Source organism: Cervus elaphus, chromosome 33, assembly GCF_910594005.1.
Source record: "Cervus elaphus chromosome 33, mCerEla1.1, whole genome shotgun sequence".
NCBI lineage: Eukaryota > Metazoa > Chordata > Mammalia > Artiodactyla > Cervidae > Cervus > Cervus elaphus.
The window spans coordinates 37337042-37356666 of NC_057847.1; the positions used below are offsets into that span (position 1 = coordinate 37337042).

At 38.9% G+C, this 19625-nt stretch overlaps 1 protein-coding gene and 1 pseudogene across 6 annotated transcripts in view; one reads left to right on the top strand and one right to left on the bottom strand.

Moving 5' to 3' along the window:
* The window catches only part of SLC4A10 (solute carrier family 4 member 10), a 337954-nt gene that overhangs the window by 64299 nt on the left and 254030 nt on the right, over window positions 1-19625 (bottom strand). The gene's annotated exons all lie outside the window — the stretch shown is intronic.
* On the top strand, window positions 16743-17402 carry LOC122688246 (annotated as a pseudogene).

Consider the following 19625-nt stretch of genomic DNA (forward strand, 5'->3'; position numbering starts at 1 on the left):
TATGATCAGGCTCAGGCAATTGCTAGGTGTCTTCATAGGGCAATTCCTAGGGCTTTTCCAAAGCCTATTAATTGAAACAAAATTCGATCCTATACACAAAATCCTAATAACTCTGTTCATTATTATTACAATCAATTTCAGATTATTTTTAAAGAAAATTCTGGTCTTCCTTCAGATGTTCATTTCACCAAGGTAGCTTTTAACTCTGTATTTATTAGTGGGATGAACCTGGATATTTCCCTTCCAGTATGAAGGACCAGGATGGAATAGGAAACTGTGTTCACTTTAGATTTCATCTGGCAAACCAGCTCTTTCATGGTCTAGATGAGTAACCTAAAAAGAAGACTGCTAAAATTCTTAATCTTCAACTCCAGCAAATTAAATCCCCTAAATGAAACCAAAACCCTCCTAGTTTCTGCTAGTATTGCAAACAGAATATTGGAAAGGAGATTGTTACAAATTTACCTTCAGCCCTCTAACTAGCCTTTCCAATGTCCTCTCAGTGATGTGACTCTGAGGGACTATAGGGGATCTCCCCAATCTTCTTCCTAACTGATTTAAAGAAACCTTTCTTCAGACTGAGGATGACATTCTCCTAGTCCTAACTGACAAGAGAACCACACTCTGGGTCCTCAATCCCACTACAACAAAGCAGCCTCTGTCTTGTTGTACTACAACAGTCCCAATAGTGGGCATCTCTAGTGAACCTCAAGAGGTTCCTGTCTCTGAAGCTACTTCCTTTTGTTTAAGCTTTTTAAGAGATACACACCCTTTCTTAGTTCTTCCACCTCTAAGCATTTGCTAGGCTGAGACTTCTTATAGAACTATCATGTCTGAATTTCTTTCTCCCAAAAGGAGTAAATAATTCTAGAACTTCACTAGGAAGCCAAGAAGATGACTTAAATGACTCTTTGACATTTTTTACTTGCTCTCTCTCTGATGATGCTAGAGCCGAATTCAGGAAACACTGGTCATTTCTCCCTACTGAATCAACTGCCACCCTCCTCATGGAGAAAATCTCCAACTAATATTGGCAAAATTCATAGCACAACTCCCATCAAGATTCAAATACATCCTTCAAAAGTCCTTCCTGGAATTAGTCAATAGCCTATAATTAGAGAAATTCTTCAAGTTATAAAGCCCATAAAGAAACCTGAGTGCCAAAGAATTGATGCTTTTGAACTGTGGTGTTAGAGAACACTCTTGAAAGTCCCTTGGACAGCAAGGAGATCAAACAAGTCAATCCTAAAGGAAATCAGTCCTGAATATCCATTGGAAGAACTGATGCTGAAGCTGAAGCTCCAATGCTTTGTCTACCTAATAAGAAGAATTCACTCAATGGAAAAAACCCTGATGTTGGGGAAGGCGGGAGAAGAAGGGGACGACAGAGGATTAGATGCTTGGATGGCATCAACTCAATGGACATGAGCTTGAGCAAACTCGGGGAGATAACAAAGGACAAAGAAGCCTGGTATATTGCAGTCCATGGGGTTGCAAAGAGTCGGACATGACTGGGTGACTGAACAACAGTAAAAGCTTACAAGGCTCAAGACTGCATTATCCCTTGTCCTTGTCAATTAGGTCCCATGATATTCCTAATTTTTGTGGGGTGGGGCACAGTGAGTGTTGAGAGAGTTTATTCCTTAAGTAAGAACCAAGCTTTATTTATTTACCAAAAAAAAAAAAAAAAAGTTGGGGCAAAGGAAAAGACAAAGTTTTACACAAAATTATGACAGTAACTTCCTTTGGTAAAAAGGATGGAGGTTTGTCTAGGACATCCAAACAATAAACAATATTATTATCCCTTGACACCCTGTTGTTTCTAACCCTCATATGCTTCTAACATCCATTCCCATTGGAAATAAATTCTTTACTCTAGTTGACTAATGTGGTGCATTCTGTAGTATTCCAGTTGATGAAGCTAGCCAATACCTTTTTGCCTTTACTTGCAAAGAAAAACAATTCACCTGGACAGTAATGCCTTAGAGTATTACTGAGAGTCCTTTTTATTTCTCACAAATTCTGAAGGCTGATCTGGTTGACATAGAGTTCCCAGGGGCTCTACTTTGTTGTAATATATGGATATCTTGCTTCTTTGCTCTCTGTCTCAAGCCTCCTCAGCATCCATTTGCTAAAGCTTTTAGCCTAAAGGGACATTAGATTTACAAGGAAAAACTGCAGTTTTCCCAAACCCAAGTTTGATATTTAGGGCATCTAATATCAGAACAAGGGTTACACCTAAATTCGGATAGGCTTCATGGTGTCTAAATTTCCCCAAACCCAAAACTAAGCACCAACTGCAAGGTTTTCTAGATGGTTATTGCTGAAATTGGATTTTTATTTCTCTCCTATGGGCAAAAGTCTATATTTTTTGATAAATAACCACAGTGACTCAATTTTACGGAAGAATAAGATGATACAATATTCTAATACTTAAAGGAGAGTTTGATAAACCCACTTACCTTCAGGCATCCCTATTCTCAGATTTCCTTTGTGTATGTGAAAAGGAAGGGAATGCCTTTAGCATACTCAACTAAACACGGGGACCACCATCAACCACCATCAACGTGCTGGGTACTTTAGCAAGTAATTAGATCCTCTGGCAAGAAGACAAACCCTGTTGTCTTAGAGCCATTACTAACACTGCCCTGTTGGTTAAGGCCATGAGAAAAATGTTGTGGGATCCCTTTGACAATTTCTGTACCTCATGCAATGTAAGCCCTTCTGAATTCTCAATCTACTCAACATTTCTCAATGGCTTCCTCATCTCCTATGAAGTCCTTTTGTTAACTCCTCTTTTACGTTGTAATAACCTTAACCCTGATACTCTTTTCTCCTCTGTCACTGATGAAGTCTCTCACAACTGCTTAATACTGATGAATCACCTTCTGACTACTCATGATGATCTACAGGAAATTCGTTTTGGTAATGCTGACGTCTCATGATTCACTGATGGTTCTTATTTTAAAGGTAAAAATGGCATATATTGTGCTGGCTACGCTATTGCAACTAACTGCCTTTAATATTTTTGAGGGAACGTCTTTTCCTCTGAGTACTTTGGTCCCAAAGGCTGAATTATACATTCTTACACAGGGTTGTACTTTAACCAAGGGCAAAACTGTCAATATTTAGACTGACAGTATATATGCTTTCAGAGTAACATATGCTTTCAGATATGCTTTCATGATTTTTTAATATTATGGAATAATATGGCTTCCTTACTTCCATTGGAAATAAAGTTTAAAATGGCCCCTATGATTAAGAATTATTGGATGCGTTACTTTTATTTGCCACTTTGTGAAAAGTAGTGAAAGTATTAGTCACTCAGTCTTGTTTGACTCTTTGTGACTTCATGGACTATAGCTATCAGGCTCCTTTGTCCATAGAATTCTCCAGGCAAGAATATTGAATCTTCAAGATTCAAGAATATTGAATCTTCAGGGGATCTTCCTGACCCAAGGACTGAACCTGGGTCTCCTGCACTGCAGGCAGACTCTTTACCATCTGAGTCACCAGGGGAGCCGTCTGCCCTAGTAAAAGTGAAAGTGAAGTCGCTCAGTCGTGTCTGACTCTTTGCGATCCCATGGACTGTAACCTACCAGGCTCCTCTGTCCATGGGATTCTCCAGGCAAGAATACTGGAGTGGGTTGCCATTTCCTTCTCCAGGGGATCTTCCTGACCCAGAGATCAAACCCGGGTCTCCCGCATTGCAGGCAGACGCTTTAACCTCTGAGCCACCAGGGAAGCCCTTAGCTATTATCCATATGCTGGGTCATTCTAAACTTGACTCTCTGAAAGCTAAGGGAAATTGCCTTGCTTACATTTTCACAAGGAATGCTGCCCTTAACTGAACTAACAGCAGAGAAACCTTTCCATGGTCCAAAGGGATATTTCTCCAAATGACAACTTAGAAAAACTGGCTAGAGAAGCCCAACAATTGACCTTGAAAAGGAAAGGCAAGATTAGAAATTCAAGAATTGTTGGTTTGATAAAAAGAGAAAGCTCTGGTTTGCACCAAATAACAACCTAGCCTTACTGGAGACTCTAAAATTCCCACTCCTCACCACTGTTCATGCATTAAATCTCTGGTCTACTGACAAAATGATAGCCTTCATGAATTAATATTGGTAGGGAAACTTTAACAATGCCACAAAAAGTGCCTACTTTACTTGTTGGCTTGTCTGAAATACAACCCAGGGAAGCCTGTTTGTACTGTTCCTGGACGTTTTAAACCACCTAATTGACCATTTGAGGTCTGGCAAATGGAGTGATACAATTTCCTCTGTCTCACGAATATAAGTATGTTTTAGTCATGGTCTGTATGTTTTCACACTGGACTGAAGCTTTCTCTTGCAGACAAGCCACTGCCTCTTCTGAGGTTAAAGTTCTTTTGGAAAAGAGCATCCTCATCCAGGGAACTTCTCTTGAACTTCATAGTGACCTCATTTTACTAGTTAGGTACTTCAACAAGTCTGAACTGTTTGGCTTGTCTTATAACATTTTTACTGTGCATACCACCTCAGTCCTCTGGTTTAGCTGAATGCATGAATGGCATTTTGTGTGTGTGCTAAGTCGCTTCAGTCGTGTCCACCTCTTTGCAACGCTATGGACTATTGCCCACCAGGCTCCTCTGTCCATGGGATTCTCCAGGCAGGAATACTGGAGTGGGTTGCCATGCCCTCCTCCAGGGGATCGTCCCCATCCAGGAACTGAACTCACCTGCCTTATATCTCCTGCATTGGCAGGCAGGTTCTTTACCACTAGCGCCACTTGGGAAGCCCATTAATGGCATTATTAAGACTCAGTTGGCAAAATTTGTAAAATTCCTCCAAATACATTGGCCAAAAGCATTGGTATTGGTCTTTTTAAATCTCAGATTCACCTCTTTTAGAATTTATAAATTCTCACTCTTTGAGACAGTCTCTGGATGCCCAATGCACTTGGCTCCTTGCCTCTTTTGAGTCATAACCAATGAAAGGCTGTCACTGCTGCTGCTAAGTCGCTTCAGTCATGTCCAACTCTGTGAGACCCCATAGACGGCAGCCCACCATGCTCCTCCATTCCTGGGATTCTCCAGGCAAGAATACTGGACTGGGTTGCCATTTCCTTCTTCAATGCATTAATGCATGCTAAGTCACTTCAGTCGTGTCCAACTCTGTATGGACAGCAGCCCACCAGGTTCCTCTGTCCACGGGATTCTCTAGGCAAGAATAGCGAGTGGGTTGCCATTTCCTTCTCCAAAATGATGAAAGGAGATATTCCAACATTTCAAAGGCCTGATTACTTCTATTAAAAATGCAAAATATTTCAGTGCAGTAATCTTTTCATAGCTCACTCTCAGGAGACAAAGACCTTGAGCATCAGACCTTGAAATCTGAAATTTTGTCACTGGAAAAAACACATCCAGAAGGACTCTCTTCAACCTTGCTGGAAAGGTTCCTATTAGGTGTTGCTAACTGACCCTTGTGCTACCAAACTCCAGGGAACAGACTCTTGAGTTCACATGACACACCTAAAAAGCAACAAATCCTAACTGGATTGCACATTATCTGTTGATTTCAAAGTAAAGATTTTCCACAATTGAAGCAGATGACATCTTTTCCAAGTCACACAAACCAGGCCCATTGGATATCTGTCACCAAACCTTTGATGATATCATATGTTCAGATGATCTCCAATGTCTATGATTTTGATAACATGGACTTAGATAAAAAGTAAACTGAGAGTTCTTCCTAGATCTCCTTGTTGCTCAAATGTGACCTAAATAGGTTTCAAATCTGTGCACTTTCTTTCTAATCTGGGACACTATACTCAGGTAAGGTCCTTCCTTGTACTGAAGGACAAAAAACTGGTAAAACCAGAAAACCTCTTTTTTAACAAATTGATTTATTTGTAATTGGGGGATAACTGCTTTACAATATTGTGTTGGTTTCTGCCCTATACCAACATGAATCAACCATTGTGTACATATGCCCTGCACCTCTTGAACCTCCCTCCCAATTCCCACCTTCCCACCCTCTAGGTTGTCACAGAGTATGGGCTTGAGCTCCCTGCATCACAGCAAATTCCAACTGGCTATCTATTTTACATATGGTAATGTACGTTTCCATGCTATTCTCTCAATTCGTCCCACCCTCTCCTTCCCCGACTGTGTCCACGAGTCTGTTCTCTGTGTCTGTGTCTCCACTGCTGCCCTGCAAATAGGTTCACTAGTACCACCTTTCCAGATTTCATATATATGTGCTGATACGCAATATTTGTTTTTCACTTTCTGATTTACTTCACTCTGTATAATAGGCTGGAGAAGGAAATGGCAACCCACTCCAGTATTCTTGTCTGGAAAATCCCATGGACAGAGGAGCCTGGTGGGCTATAGTCAGTCTGTGGGGTCGCAAAGAGTCGGACACGACTGAGTGACATTGACTCAAATGCATTCCTTTGTGTGACTGAGTAATATGCCATTGTATATATGTACCACAACTTCTTCGTCTATTCATCTGTTGATGGATATCTAGGTTGCTTCCATTTCCTGGTTATTGTAAATAGTGCTGCAATGAACATTGGGTACGTGTCTCTTTTTTAATTCTGTTTTTTTCAGGGTATATGCCCAGTAGTGGGATTGCTGGGTCATATGGTAGTTTTATTTCTAATTTTTTTAAGGAATCTCCATATGGTTCTTCATGGTGGCTGTATCAATTTCTATTCCCACCAACAGCGCAAGAGGGTTCCCTTTTCTCCACACTCTCTCCAGCATTTATTGTTTGTAGACTTGTTGATGATGACCATTCTGACTGATGTGAGGTGATACTTCATTGTAGTTTTGATTTGCATTTTTCTAATAATGAGCAATGCTCAGCATCTTTTCATGTGTTTGTTGCCATCTGTATGTCTTCTTTGGAGAAATGTCTGTCTAGGTCTTTTGCTCACCTTTTTATTGAGTTGTTTTATTAGTACTGAGCTACAAGAGATGCTTTTATATTTTGGAGATTAACCCTTTGTCAGTTGTTTCATTTGTTATTACTTTATCCCATTCTGAGGCTTGTCTTTTCACCTTGTTTATAGTTTCCTTTGCTGTACAAAAGCTTTTCTAAGTTTAATTCAGTTCAGTTCATGTCCTTCAGTCAAGTCCAACTCTTTGTGACCCCATGGACTGCAGCATGCCAGGCATCCCTGTCAATCACTAACTCCCACAGTTTACTCAAACTCAAGTCCATTAGGTCGGTAATACCATCCAACCATCTCACCCTCTGTCATCCCCTTTTTCTCCCACCTTCAGTCTTTACCAGCATCAGGGTCTTTTCCAACAAGTCAGTTCTTTGCATCAAGTGGCCAAAGTATTGGAGTTTCAGCTTCAGCATCAGTCCTTCCAATGAATATTCAGAACTGATTTCCTTTAGGATGGACTGGCTGAAGATCCTTGCAGTCCAAGGGACTCTCAAGAGTCTTCTCCAACACCACAGTTCAAAAGCATCAATTCTTCGGCGCTCAGTTTTCTTTATGGTCCAACTCTCACATCCACACATGACTACTGGAAAAAACGTAGCTTTGACTAGACAGACCTTTGTTGGCAAAGTAACGTCTCTGCTTTTTAATATGCCATCCAGGTTGGTCATAACTTTTCCTCCAAGGAGTAAGTGTCTTTTAATTTTATGGCTGCAATCACCATCTGCAGTGATTTTGGAGCCCAAGAAAATAAAGTCTGTCATTATTTCCATTGTTTCCCCATCTATTTGCCATGAAGTGATGGGACCAGATGCCATGATCTTAGTTTTCTGAATGTTGAACTTAAAGCCCAGATTCCATGATCTTAGTTTTCTGACTGTTGAACTTAAAGCCTACTTTTTCACTCTCCTCTTTCACTTTCATCAAGAGGCTCTTTAGTTCTTCTTAACTTTCTGCCCTAAGAGTGGTGTCATCTTGCATATCTGAGGTTATGGATAATTCTTTCCGCAATCTTGATTCCAGCTTGTGTTTCATCCAGTCCAGTGTTTCTCATGATGTACTCTGCATATAAGTTAGATAAGCAGGGTGACAACATACAGCCTTGACATACTCCTTTTCCTATTTGGAACCAGTCTGTTGTTCCATGTCCAGTTCTAACTGTTGCTTTCTGACCTGCATACAGATTTCTCAAGAGGCAGGTCAGGTGGTCTGGTATTCCCATCTCTTGAAGAATTTTCCACAGTTTGTTGTGATCCACACAGTCAAAGGCTTTGGCACAGTCAATAAAGCAGAAATAGATATTTTCCTGGAATTCTCTCGCTTTATGATGATCCAATGGATGTTGTGTCAACCTATTAACCTCTGGTTCCTCTGCATTTTCTGAAACCAGCTTGAACATCTGGAAGTTCACAGTTCATGTACTGTTGAAGCCTGGCTTGGAGAATTTTGAGCATTACTTTGCTAGCATGTGAGATGAGTACAGTTGTGCAATAGTTTGAGCATTATTTGGCATTGCCTTTCTTGGGGACTGGAATGAAAACTGACCTTTTATAGTCCTGTGGCCACTGCTGTGTTTTCCAAATTGCTGGAATATTGAGTGCAGCACTTCCACAGCATCATTTTTAGGAGTTGGAATAGCTCAACTATTGAAATCCCATCACCTCCACTAGCTTTGTTCATAGTGATGCTTCCTAAGGCCCACTTGACTTCACATTCCAGGATGTCTGGCTCTAGGTGAGTGATCATAGCATCGTGATTATCTAGGTCAGGAAGATCTATTTTGTATAGTTCTTCTGTGTATTCTTGCCACCTTTTCTTAATATCTTCTGCTTCTGTTAGGTTCATACCAGTTCTGTCCTTTATTGAGCCCATCTTTGCATGAATGTTCCCTTGGTATCTCTTCTAATTTTCTTGAAGAGATCGCTAATCTTTCCCATTCTATTGTTTTCCTCTATTCTTTGCATTGATCTCTGAGGAAGGCTTTCTTATCTCTCCTGCTCTTCTTTGGAACTCTGCATTCAAATGGGAATATCTTTCCCTTTCTCCTTTGCTTTTCACTTCTCTTCTTTTCACAGCTATTTGTAAAGCCTCCTCAGACAGCCATTTTGCTTTTTTGCATTTATTTTTCCTGGGGATGGTCTTGATCCCTGTCTCCTGTACAATGTCACCAACCTCTGTCCATAGTTCTTCAGGCACTCTGTCTATTAGATCTAATCCCTTGAAACTATCTTTCACTTCCACTGTATAATCATATGGGATTTGATTTAGGTCATACCTAAATGGTCTAGTGGTTTTCCCTACTTTCTGCCATTTAAGTCTGAATTTCACAATAAGGAGTTCATGATCTGAGCCACAGCAGCTCCCAGTCTTGTTTTTGCTGACTGTATAGAGTTTCTCCATCTTTGACTGAAAAGAATATAATCAATCTGACTTTGGTATTGACAATCTGGTGATATCCACGTGTAGAGTCTTTTCTTGTGTTGTTGGATGATGGTGTTTCATATGACCAGTGAGTTCTCTTGGCAAAACTCTATTAGCTTTTTCCCTGCTTCATTTTGTACTCCAAGGCCAAATTTGCCTGTTACTCCAGGTGTTTCTTGACTTCCTACTTTTGCATTCCAGTCCCCTCTAATGAAAATGACATCTTTTTTTGGGTGTTAGTTCTAGAAGGTCTTGTAGGTCCTCATAGAACTGTTCAACTTCAGCTTCTTCAGCATTACTGGTTGGGGCATTGACTTGGATTACTGTGATATTGAATGGTTTGCCTTGGAAACAAACAGAGATCATTCTGTTGGTTTTGCGATTGTATCCAAGAACTGTATTTTGAACTCTTTTGTTGACTATGATGGTTACTCCATTTCTTCTAAGGCATTATTGCCCACAGTAGTAGATATAATGGTCATATGAGTTAAATTCACCCATTTCAGTCCATTTTAGTTTGCTGATTCCTAAAATGTTGATGTTCACTCTTGCTATCTCTTGTTTGATCACTTCTAATTTGTCTTGATTCATGGACCTAACATTCCAAGTTTCTATGCAATATTGTTCCTTACACCATTGGTCTTTGCTTCTATCACCAGTCACATCTAAAACTGGGTGTTGTTTTTGCTTTGGCTCCATCTCTTCATCATTTCTGGAGTTATTTCTCCGGTGATCTCCAGTAGCATATTGGGCACCTACCAACCTGGGGAGTTCATCTTTCAGCATCCTATCTTTTTGCCTTTTCATACTGTTCATGGGGTTCTCAAGGCAAGAATACTGAAGTGGTTTGCCACTCCCTTCTCTATCAGACCACATTTTGTCAGAACTCTCCACCATGAGCCGTCCATCTTGGGTGGCCCTACATGGCATGGTTCATAGATTCATTGAGTTAGACAAGGCTGTGGTCCATGTGATCAGATTGGTTAGTTTTCTGTGATTGTGGTTTTCAGTCTGTCTTCCCTCTGATGGAGAAGGATAAGAGGCTTAGGGAACCTTCCTGATGGGAGAGACTGGCTGAGGAGGAAACTGGGTCTTGTTCTGAAGGGTGGGGCCATGCTCAGTAAATCGTTAATCTAATTTTCTATTGATTATTTTCTGTTAATTAAGTTTAATTAGATCCCACTTGTTTATTTTTGCTTTTATTTCCATTACTCTAGATGGTGGGTCATAGAGGATCTTGCGTGATTTATATCAAACAGTGCAGAAAACCTGACACTTAACCAGCAGTATTTTCAGAGGAAGATGTGATCAAAAGGAGAAAATATAAAAAATTGATAAACAGAAACCTCAACAAAATAGAGTCAGGAGACCAGAAGATGAAGCTCTCATGTCCTATCACAACAGCAGAACCCAACAGGCAGAAGAAAATGTTTGTTTTTCTTTCCAGGCAAGAATTCATCCAATGAGAGACTTCAGAACTTGGCCAATGGAAAGCCGTGGACTATCGGGTTACTAAGGCCTTCCCAATTTCCTTTCCACTCTATAAAAGAGTTCTCTCCATATTTTCCTGGGTCCTGTACACAGCTTGCCATGGTTTCAGATCCCAAACTGCAATTCTTTGCTGATCCTGAGTAAATCCATTTTTTCTAAAGAAATAACTTGCAGTCTATTTAAGTCAACACAAAGGAGAAAGTAAAGAGAACTATCTACAACCTGTGGCGACAGAAATAGAAATTTATGTTACTTGTGGTTACTTGTTTATTTATGGTTACAAAGGTCATGGGAATGATGGAACTTAAGATATGATAGAATTATTTTGGAAGGAGAGACAGAGCAACAAGAAAGGCTGGAGGTGGGAGTAGAAAGGGAAATAAATCCATATTCATAAGAGCAAAAGTAAATTAGTCACATTTAATATTGGTAAATAAAGAAATAGTAATATAAGCATATTATTTAGAGAAATTTCAGTTCAGTTCAGTTGCTCAGTCTTGTCCGACTCTTTGAGACCCCATGAATCGCAGCATGCCATGCCTCCCTGTCCATCACCAACTCTCGGAGTTTACTCAAACTCATGTCCATCGAGTCGGTGATGCCATCCAGCCATCTCATCCTCTGTCATCCCCTCCTCCTCCTGCCCCCAATCCCTCCCAGCATCAGGGTTTTTTCCAGTGAGTCAGCTCTTCACATGAGGTGGCCAAAGTACTGGAGTTTCAGCTTCAGCATCAGTCCTTCCAATGAACACCCAGGACTGATCTCCTTTAAGATGGACTGGCTGGATCTCCTTGCAGTCCAAGGGACTCTCAAGAGTCTTCTCCAACACCATAGTTCAAAAGCAACAATTTTTCGGTGCTCAGCTTTCTTCACAGTCCAACTCTCACATCCATACATGACCACTGGAAAAATCATAGCCTTGACTAGACGGACATTTGTTGGCAAAGTAATGTCTCTGCTTTTTAATATGCTATCTAGGTTGGCCATAACTTTCCTTCCAAGGAGTAAGCGTCTTTTAATTTCATGACTGCAATCACTATCTGCAGTGATTCTGGAGTCCAAAAGAATAAAGTCTGACACTGCTTCCACTGTTTCCCCATCTATTTCCCATGAAGTGATGGGACCAGATGCCATGATCTTAGTTTTCTGAATGTTGAGCTTTAAGTCAACCTTTTCACTCTCCTCTTTCACTTTCATCAAGAGGCTTTTCAGTTCCTCTACACTTTCTGCCATAAGGGTGGTGTCATCTGTGTATCTGAGGTTATTGATATTTTCTCCTGGCAATCTTGATTCCAGCTTGTGCTTCATCCAGTCCAGTGTTTCTCATGAGGTACTCTGCATATAAGTTAGATAAGCAGGGTGACAACATACAGGCTTGACGTACTCCTTTTCCTATTTGGAACCAGTCTGTTGTTCCATGTCCAGTTCTAACTGTTGCTTCCTGATCTGCATATAGGTTTCTCAAGAGGCAGGTCAGGTGGTCTGGTATTCCCATCTCTTTCAGAATTTTCCACAGTTTATTGTGATCCACACAGTCAAAGGCTTTGGCATAGTCAAAAAAGCAGAAATAGATGTTTTTCTGGAACTGTCTTGCTTTTTCGATTTAGGTACCACCAAAAATAAACACAATTCTAGGTTAAAAGTGTTGTCTTTCAGTGAGCTGGTGCTTTGATTATAATCTTTCTTTACTATTTGCATTTTTCAGGGTGTATATGGATTATTTTGATAACAATAAAATGTATCTAAAAAAATAATTGGTTCCCTTGTGAAAGCTCCAAATTTACTTTCTTATTTCAATGTGTACAAATTATCTTGAGGTCCCTCTTATATTTAGTTTTATCTTTTTTTCTCTCTTTAATATTCAAAAGTTTTGCAATCATGGGGAAACCATTCCAGTATTTCTCTTACGTCATACTCAGATTGATCAGAATTATATTCTCAAGCTATTTGGATTGTTTTCAACTTATAATTATTTTGAAAATCAACAAATGTTAAAAAGTTATTATCTTTAGCAGTGTCTGTCCCTCGTAGCTTTTAAACAGGTTATTTCTTAATGCCGTTTTCACTGTAATTCAAAGCTTACTGCTTCTGTGATAAAGAAACATGTTAAATTTGCTTTCTGGTCAGTAACATATCCCTCTGTTTAGATTCTGAGATAAACAATGCTTAAATTGTCATTAACATTTCTTTTGACACTTTGAAAAATTATGTTCCGAGATTTTATTTGTAAGAATCAATACAATAATGTCAGAGTTAGCATTTACTTGCAATCAAACTTTTTATCAATTTTAGTTTATAAAAACTGCCTCACTTATTTTTCCATGTAGAATAAGCATTGTAGAAATACTAAAAACATAAATTACTTGTGGATATTGAATACAGGATACTTTTGTGGTGGTCTATGTATCAGATAGTTTGTATACCACTTCACATCTTATCAGACACATCTTTTCTTCCAGGCTCTGCTGCAGTGATCAATTCTTTATGGATTCCAACAGCTCACTTTCAAGTGCAATGCTTTTTGATGCCTTTCTTCAGGTTGCATCACATATCTTACTTCCTGCTCTTATACTTCTGCCATCCTTAACCAATGGGCTACAAAGGCTGATAGATATATGCTTCCCCTTTTCATCCCCAGGGAAAACAATTGTGAGCTGAATTTCATAAGTCTTCAAATCAAGCATCACTCACCTATACTTTTAACCAATGCAGAAACACAATTTCTTATTGGCTTTATCTCTTTCCCTATGTCATTATATTAGCCTACTCAGGCTGCCATAACAAAATGCCATAGACTGAGTGGTTTAAACAATATAAATATATTTTCTCACAGACCTAGAGGCTGCAAGTCCAAGACCAAGGTGCCAGCACGGTTGAGTTCTTCTGAAGACACTCTTCTGGCTTGCAGAAGACCATTTTCTCCCTGTGTCCTTACATGGCAGAGAGAGATAAGAGCACTTCCCCCCTCCTTACCAGCACACAACTGATCAGATTTGGGCCCTACTCTTATCACCTTATTTAATCTTGATTACTTTCTGAGACACTGTCTCCAAACACAGTCACTGGGAGTTAGGGCTTCAAAATATGAATTCTGAAGGGACATAATTCAGTCCATAGCAATCACACTCTTACTGTTCTTCACCCCTGCTCCTTAAGATCAATTAACTTTCAAGGAAGCCTCTGACTTAGGCTATACTTTCAGGGGAACTGAGGTTACAATATGTTTTGTTCTATATGTGTGATAACAGAAAAAAGGGCTCATAGAAAGTATAGTCAGGAGACATTATTCACAATGCTTAATTAATTCAATAAAAAGGTAATGAGTATCACGCAAGACACCATGCTAAGTGAAAGTTGCTCAGTCGTGTCCGACTCTTTGCGGCCCCATGGGCTATATAGTCCATGGAATTCTCCAGGCCAGAATACTGGATTGGGTAGCCGGTCCCTTCTCCTGAGGATCTCCCCAATTCAGGGATTGAACCCAGGTCTCCCACATTGCGGGTGGATTCTTTACCAGCTGAGCCACTGGGAAGCCCATGCTAAGACACTATGCTAAGTGTAGTATTAAACAAGAAACATGATCCTAGTGTTTTGTTTTGTTTTGTTTTTAATGCAGAAGAGGAATACAACACAGTCAATTATAATTATACAAATACATTTGCGAAATATACTATGAAGAGGTCTAGGTTGCTAAAAAGGTAAATAAAAGGAGAGCCATAATTTGAGTCTGGATACTCAAAGAAAACCTTAAGAAAACAAGGTTTAAGTTGAGATCTAAAACAACAAAATTTAGTAAGAAATGGTGTGGACACGGTGGTGGGGGTGGGGGATTGGTGGTGGTGGACTAGAGAGAGCAAAAAGCCTGAGTCAGGAGCAGACGTGCACAGGAAGGTTATCATAGCTGAAACAGAAGGGTAGTCAGGAAGAGATGAGGGGTGGGACTGTGACATAAACAAGGCCCAGACTGTATGAATTGAGCATTGAAGGTCCTAGCAAGTACTCTGAATGCTAAAATGAGAACCATAGGAAGCCTTTAAAGGATTTTCTGAAAGATTTTTTTATCCCATTGTTGCTGTGGTTTTTGTAATGTATGTTGGTTATGCAGCCCTTGCTTACAGTACTTAAATCATTAGCTGAAGCGATCAGATCTAGGCATACATAGATTAATTGCAGCTCAGGCTCTCAAGGAATGACACTAAAGGAAAGTACTCAGGTCACTGAGAGGTCTTGCAAGAAGAGTCAGTAGACATAGCAGGGAATTGTGGTAGGAAAGGTCCTTCATCTGGCATTCACCAAGGGAAGTACAGGAGTCAGATCAGGTGAGCTACTACAGATGCCTAACCCATGTTACCCAAGACATGATTTCTGGGTCCCAGGTTGAGATCCAAGGACAAATTCTAATATGAAAAACCTTTCCACTCTTAATTAAGATACCCAGACACTGGCCTGGGAACAAAAAAATTAACAATAGAGCTCCAAGTAGCACATCCATAGTGTGAAGTAATATGACTACATGTTTAAAAAAAAAAAAATGTGTATTTAGTTGTGTTTGACTCTTTGTCCCATTGGAATGTAGCCCACCAGGCTCCTCTGTCCATGGGATTTTTTCAGGCAAGAATACTGGAGTGGGTTGCCATTTCCTTCTCCAGGGAATCTTCCCAACCCAGGGATGAAACCCGTGTCTCTTATATCTCTTGCATTGCAGGCAGATTCTTTACCTGCTGAGCCATCAGGGAAGCTCTGAAAAAAAGAAAAAATAGTAAAAGAAAAAAATTTATCCACACTGATTGTGAATCCTCCTCTAAATGGAGGCTTAGAGATTACACTTATGGTAGCTTCCAAAAATTATCCATGGTGTCTACAAATGTCGTGTCTTAAATCTCTTGCTTCAATTTTATAGTTGTGCTAGGATTAGATTAGGTGAAAAAGCAAGACTTGAGGTATACAAATGTCTTGCAGCTGTCCTGCTCATACATTTATGAACTTGCCAACATTTGTCTTTAAGGCAGTTCACTAGTAAGGGGTAGTGTACTTCTATGATTGGAAATTCCTCCAAACGAATCTTTGTTACTTTGCCTAAAAAAAAAAAAAAAAAAAAACAGCCTAATACCATAGGAACTTAATGGGAAAAATCCAGGAAAATACTTTTATATTCAGAAAACTTGATAAATTTATTGATGACAAAAGAAAACTAAAATGCAAAATAAAGAAAATATGCCAAATGTCTTACAAGAGAATACAGTAAGAAAGAACTAGCATTATAGTAAATGTATTCATTAAACATACATCTAACATAAATATACATGCATATATATATATATATACATATATAACAGAATTTTATTTGAAAGAAAGTTGGGAACAAAAACATTTATTAGCTAGCCATTTGATCCCATTTGTATCACTAAATCAGAGGACAGGGAAGCTTGGCATGTTGCAGTTCATGGGGTGGCAAAGCGTTGGACATGACTTAACAACTGAACAACAGCAAGATACTAACAAGATACTAACAAACAGCTCATCCATGGACATTTCAGGTTATTTATGTGCATATTTTACAAAATCACTAAATTAGTCAAGTCATCTGTTAACTTACCCCACTGAAGCAACAAAAACCAAGCAAACTACTAGTTCTGACTCATTTGAATAATAGGCAAATATATTTAGGACCTAACTGTTTGTAAAATAAACTCTTTAAATACACTGGGGAAAATTAATCATTATTTCAAATAAAAATTTAGTCCTTGTTCAAAAATTAAAGTATTTACTAGTCATTGTTCAAAGATTAAAGCATTAATTAGTACATTTTAAAAGAAGAAGAAATCAGGATAAAGCCTTCATCTTACTGGAAGACTCATGTAACTTGGCTCCTGGGAACCAGGATCATGATGCCTAGCTATGAGATTGACCCATCCATCTTCAGCAGCAACCTGGCCAATTGAGGGGCTGAAAATCTCTAAATGCTGGCCTCTGAGGTTGATTATCTGCACCTGGATACAACAGATGGGTATTTTGTTCACATTACTTTTGGCCACGCTATGGTACAGTCTCCAAAAGCAACGAGGACAGGATCCTTTCTTTGACATTCACAGGATGGTTTCTAGGCTGGAAGAGTAGGTAAAGCCAATGGCTATAATAGGAGTCAATCCATATATACAAGAACCCAGGGGCTTTCATTAAAGACATTTGGGGGAATGAGATAAAGGTTGGACTTGCCATCAAACTAGGAACTACAGTTGAGTATTTGGTACCATGGGTTAATCAGATAGACATGGCCTTGGTCATGTCAGTTGAACCTGGATTTTGAGGGTAGAAGTTTACTGAAGATATGATACCAAAGTTTGTTGATTGAGAACAAAGCTCCTGTCTTTTGGCAGACAGGTTAATGGTAAAACAGATCATGATACTCTCCATAACTACGCAAACACAGTGGCTAACGTGATTGTCTGCCAGTGATATTATAAGGAATGAAGACCCCATATTCATGATAAACCTATTAAGATATACTTTCTCAAGAAGCTGCTCAGAAAAATTCTCTTCACAGGTGAAATTTCAAGGAGTCCAATGTTTCTGTTCATGAAAGTTCCCTTTTATTGGAAAATGAGAATGTTGACTACCAAGTCATATTGCATGAAGCTGTACTGCTTTCCTGAGCAATTATTCACTCCAATGATTAAAGCCTACTGTGCAAAATGTTCTAAGAGGTTAGAAACTGGGCTGCACACCTAAATTTTCAATGATGGAATTTAAAGATTGTTGTTGTTCAGTCACTAAGTCGTGTCCTACTCTTCGCAACTCCATGGACTGTAGCATACCATGCCCCTCTGTTCTCCACTATCTCCTGGAGTTTGCTGAAATTCATGTCCATTGAATCAGTGAAGCAATCTAACTATTTCTAACCAAATTTAAAGATTAGGGTACTGAATGTGATCCAGATTCCACTCGTGGGCATGTATCTGGAGAAAATATAGCCAGGACATGGAAGCATTCCATAAACAGAGGAATGGATCAAGATGTGATACATACATACAATGGAATATTACTCAATCATTAAAAAGAATGAAATGATGCCATCTGCAGCAACATGGATAGACCTAGAGATTGTATACTGAGTAAAGTAAGTCAGACAGAGAAAGACAAATATCATCATATCACTTATATTTGGAATCTTAAAAAAATGTTAATGAACTCATTTACAAAACAGAAATAGAGTCACAGATGTAGAAAGCAAACTTATGGTCACCAAAGGGGAAGAGAAGATGGATGAATTAGGAGATGAGCATTGACATACACACTCTTATACATAAAACAGATAATGAGTAAGGACTACGGTATAGCCCTGGGAACTCTTCTCAATACTCTGTAATGATCTACATTGGAAAAGAATCTAGAAAAGAATGGATGTATTCATTTGTATAACTGATTCACTTTGCTGTATAGCAGAAATTAACATAACATTGTAAATCAACCATACACCAATAAAAATTAATCTTAAAAAATAAAGATTAGAGCACTGAAATACCCTGTTTTTATTGGGAGGCTTGATTTTTATAAAGAGTAAAAATATAGCTGTCTTAAGATTATAAACAGAAACATATCTTAATGCCTAAAGAAGGCATATTAGCTATTATGAAGAAAATTATTTTTCTGCATTTATGGAAAGAATTTTCTGTTGTTTCCCATCTGTTAGCCAAAAGCAATGAAGTCCTTATGTTTCTCCTGTTTCATCACTTGTGATTTGATAAAATGAGCAAAATAAAACTAATGAAAAATATAAGCTTGAATCTGGCAGGGATGCCATGCCATATTCCTTTTGCATCTAAAACATCTATTCTTTTCCCTTTTTACTTTGTAGTCAGATACACAAAAACTATTTTAAAAACGTGTGAAGCCCAGGGGTTTTCAGGTGACCTGCTCTAAAATATAAGCACAACTTTATCTGGGTGTTTTCTTTGCTAGCTTTGCTGAAGGAGCAGATTATTCAGTGACTTTTGCCGCTTTCTTAATGCCACCTTGCATAAAATATTAAATAATCCTGTTGCCTTAGTTCTGAGTACAAAGAAAAGTAAAATCTATATTTGGAAGTAATATTGAGCTAAATCTTGACTCTGCCCCTTTAGGTCTATTTGGCCGCTGAAAATCACACAACCTCTTTGAGCTTTTATTAACTATTATACATCAAATGTATTTTAACAATTGTGCAGGATCATGTTGAGCCTTAAAAGAAGTACCATAACATAAGTAAAACTTCCAATACTATTCCTAAGAATTTAGCAGATGCTTAACACAAAGTAGCTATCATTTTATAAGTTTATATCATGAGTTATGAGGTACTTTGGTATAATTGAATTAAATTCATAAATCATTCTTATGACTGCTAGGACAGGTACTTTTGTCCCCATTTAAAAATAAGAAACTAAAGCTCACTAGCAGCCTGGTACCATGGAAAGGCTCTAGTAGGGCATGGGATTTCTGGTCTGTCCTCTTTTAAAAATGGAACCCACAGGCAACACATCCCAACAAAATAAAGACCATGTGACAAGCCCACAGCTAATGTCATACTTAATGACAAAAAAATTGAAAGCATTTCTTCTAAGATCAGGAATAAGACAAGAATGCCCACTCTTGCCAGTTACATTCAAGGTACTTTCAAAGTCTTAGCCACAGCAACCAGATAGAAAACGAAATAAAAGAAATCCAAACTGGAAAGGTAGTAATTAAACTGTCATTGTTTGCAGATGACATGATCGTATACATAGAAAACTCTACAG